Raw genomic sequence first — 3292 nt, forward strand, 5'->3', positions numbered from 1 at the left:
AGTCTTTTCTGGATGGAGGGGTGAGTGGCCCACAGCCTTATAGGTGCTCACTGGTGACCTGCGCCAGGATCTCCCTGATGTGGATAATGAGCTTCTGGTGCTGGCCAGGGTCACGCTCTGTGGCACCCTACAGCCTGGTCATGTGGAAGCCCAGGCTGTGGAGCAGGGTCAGTGAGGCCACGTGGGCGGTGGGCGCCTGGTACGGCCAGCATCAGCCCCTCCTCCAGCGTCAGCCCCTCCTCCAGCACCAGCCCCTGCTCTGTCCAGTGGAGCGCTGCTCCTGCTCCGCCTGCGCCTTCTGCTCCTCCGAGGCCTCCATCTTCCAGAGGTGCAGCAGCTTTGCCTCCCAGGCTTTGCTTTGGTCCAGCAACTCGTCAGTGAAAATGGAGAAGTCAAAGGTGAAGCCACTGAAGTCTCCAACCATGTATCCATGCTGGAGGGTATTCATGAACATAAGCGCGGAGCCCGAGTCCTCTCCCTTGATCTTCTTTTCCTGGTCTCCTCCAGGCACATCTTTTATTTTTATTTTTTAATTTATCTTTATTGTTGAAAGTATTACAGATGTCTCCTTTCTTTGTTTATGTGTGGATGTGTTTCCCATTGACCCCTTCACCTGTACTTGCCCCTTCCAGGCCTTCACCACCCTATTGTCTGTGTCCATGGGTTGTGCATATATGCATACAAGTTCCCTGGTTAATCACTCCCCACCCACCACCCACCCTGCCTTCCCTCTGAAATCCATCAGTCAGTTCCGTGCTTCTATGTCTCTAGATCTATTTTGTTCATCAGTGCACTTTGTGCATTAAATTCCACTTGTAAGTAAGATCATGTTTGCTGTTGCTAATGGTAAGAGTTTTTTTTTCTTTTTTACTGCTGCCTAGTATTCCACGGTGTAAATGTACCACAGCTTTTTATCCACTCATCTGCTGATAGGTACTTGAGCTGTTTCCAGATCCTTCCAGCACATCTCGAAGGCTTCTGACCGCTGGTCTGTCTGCAGCTCCTGCAAGTACTGCCGCTTCTGCTGGGCCTCGTCCGGGTACCGCTGCTTCTCTGCGGCCTGCAGTTTGCCCAGCACCTGATGATCTCAGGAAAGGGCAGGTCGGGGTGGCGCCGCAGATCTGGCGAGGCTCATTCAGGAAGCGCACATGGCGGTGACCTGTGCTTTGGGACCCTTTGGCAGGATCTGTGCTTCTCAGCCTTGGGCCAGCTGTGCTTCTTCACAGGTTTCTCCTCCCGAGACCTCCCTCTGACACACAGGCCCTGGGTCCTCCCCGTGATCTTGATTGACAGCCCCCAGGAAGCCCCAATGCTGCCAAAGAGACTTACTACCTGCCGGGAGGTGGCATCAGGTTCCTTGGGGCCATGCCAGGGGCCTGAGGCCTGTTCTTAGCCTTCCGGGCTGCACCTCCAAAGACATTTTTCTGGACTTCTGGCAGCTGCAACCTTCTAACCCTTGATTATTTCTTTTCTTTTTTTTCTTTTAAGTGAGAGAAAACTAAGCCCTCATTATATTCCAAATATGCTCTATAATCATTCTTTAATTTTATGTGTAAAAATAAATTGAAAGTAGTTGGGGGAGAAGGAGTAAATTATGTGAAGAATTTTTTGTTCTTGATTTTCGTCTAACCCCTGAGTGTGGAGGAGAATTGTTTTAGAGCTAAAATGCACGAGTCAGTACTCACTCATTCAATAAATATTAATTGAACATTTCCAAAGACCAGGAAAATAGTCTTGGGCCTTGGAATTTATGGAGTTTACATCTAGTGCAAAATAACATTATAGCACAGTCATGTCATGTGTTAAGTACCATGTTATACAAATATCTGGTATAGGTAGAATAAATATCTAAAAAATATGTATATCTGGGGTAGTGAGGGCTGATTTCATGTACCTTTATATGAATATGTATTTGATTTACATTTTAATTATGTATTTGTCCTTCAAATGATTGTTCGGGTTGCTATTATCATGCCCCATATGTACGACTGTGATAAAATACACTGTGACCAGCTGCCCCTTCTGTTCTGACACTTTTGTAAGTCATTTGACAAATGATTATTTTAGACTCTGCCAGGAGTGCCTGTGTCTGTCTCCAGAAACTCTGCCTCTTACCCTTGGGGGACAGTGTTTTCCTTCAGTCATGCTGCTGCGGATTGCTCTCATCCAGCCAGCGTGCTGCCCTCTCCCTGGCATTGACATTTATGCCACATTGCTTCCTATTATGCTCTGTGCATCCCTGAAGAATTAATTCTGCCTGCCTTTTATATAATTCTCCTTGGTTAGGTCATCGTACTTTCTCAAATTTAGCATTCAGGTGAAATTCTTTAGAGAGTGAAAAGCCCAGTTTCTCCCTCCGCTATGACTTACTGGGGACTATTTTTCTGGCCTCAGATGTCGTTTATGCGAGTAGAAAGTCAAATTCTCAGAGTATGTGAAGAGAAGGATTGAGTCACAAACTCAGGTACAAATAAAATAAACCTTTCTAAGTAAATAATTATATATGCTTTCTATAATCTAAGTAAAACATTTGCAACTCTGGTTCCCAAGTCATAACCTTGACTTTGAAGAAATGTCAAAGCAACTGTGTCTTGGATTTATGTGCACTTCTTCAATGAACATTCACAAAACATTTTCCCCATCCGAGGGTTATCTCATTTGTCCCATCCAATTGATCAAATTCTCATTATGATATTTTAAAGTATAGCCCACAAAACAGCAATCATATTCATTGATGCTGTATTCTGCCATTGGAAAGTCACAAAAGTAGCCTTTCAATACCTGATGTCTACCAGTCAAGTTTAATGGATAGTGTTTTAGCTCTCTCTTACCCATTATGGTCTTCAAATCCTGGTCCCCTCCTAGATGTTGATCAGTGAAATTACCTAATTATTCCATTTTTTCTTAATGCCCTTTGGCCTTGTTTTTTAGTTGTTTCATTTTTCCCCGCCTCTGTTTCCTTTGCCATATTCAGTGTTCTTCAATAAGAAAGGGACATATGGTTGTTTTATATTTAACTTTTCCAGGAACCTATATACACTTTTCCATAGCTGTTGCACCATTTTACATTCCCACCAAAGATACAAGGGTTCCAGTTTGTTCATACTCCAAATCTGAGTATATGTCCAAAATAATTGAAATCAGGATCTTGAAGTGATATTTGCACTCACAAGTTTATTGCCGTATTTCAAACAATGGTCACCATATGGAAACAACCCAAGTTGTGTTTTTTTTTTAATTTTATTGCTTAAAGTATTACAAAGAGTATAACTTTTTTTCCCCCCTTGATCTT

The 3292-nt window shown here is 43.7% G+C and overlaps 1 pseudogene; it reads right to left on the bottom strand.

Moving 5' to 3' along the window:
• Positions 1-229: 229 nt before the first annotated feature.
• On the bottom strand, positions 230-2202 carry LOC102419742 (annotated as a pseudogene).
• Between the last annotated feature and the right edge of the window lie 1090 nt (positions 2203-3292).

Source organism: Myotis lucifugus, unplaced genomic scaffold, assembly GCF_000147115.1.
Source record: "Myotis lucifugus unplaced genomic scaffold, Myoluc2.0 scaffold_293, whole genome shotgun sequence".
In the NCBI taxonomy this organism is placed as follows: domain Eukaryota; kingdom Metazoa; phylum Chordata; class Mammalia; order Chiroptera; family Vespertilionidae; genus Myotis; species Myotis lucifugus.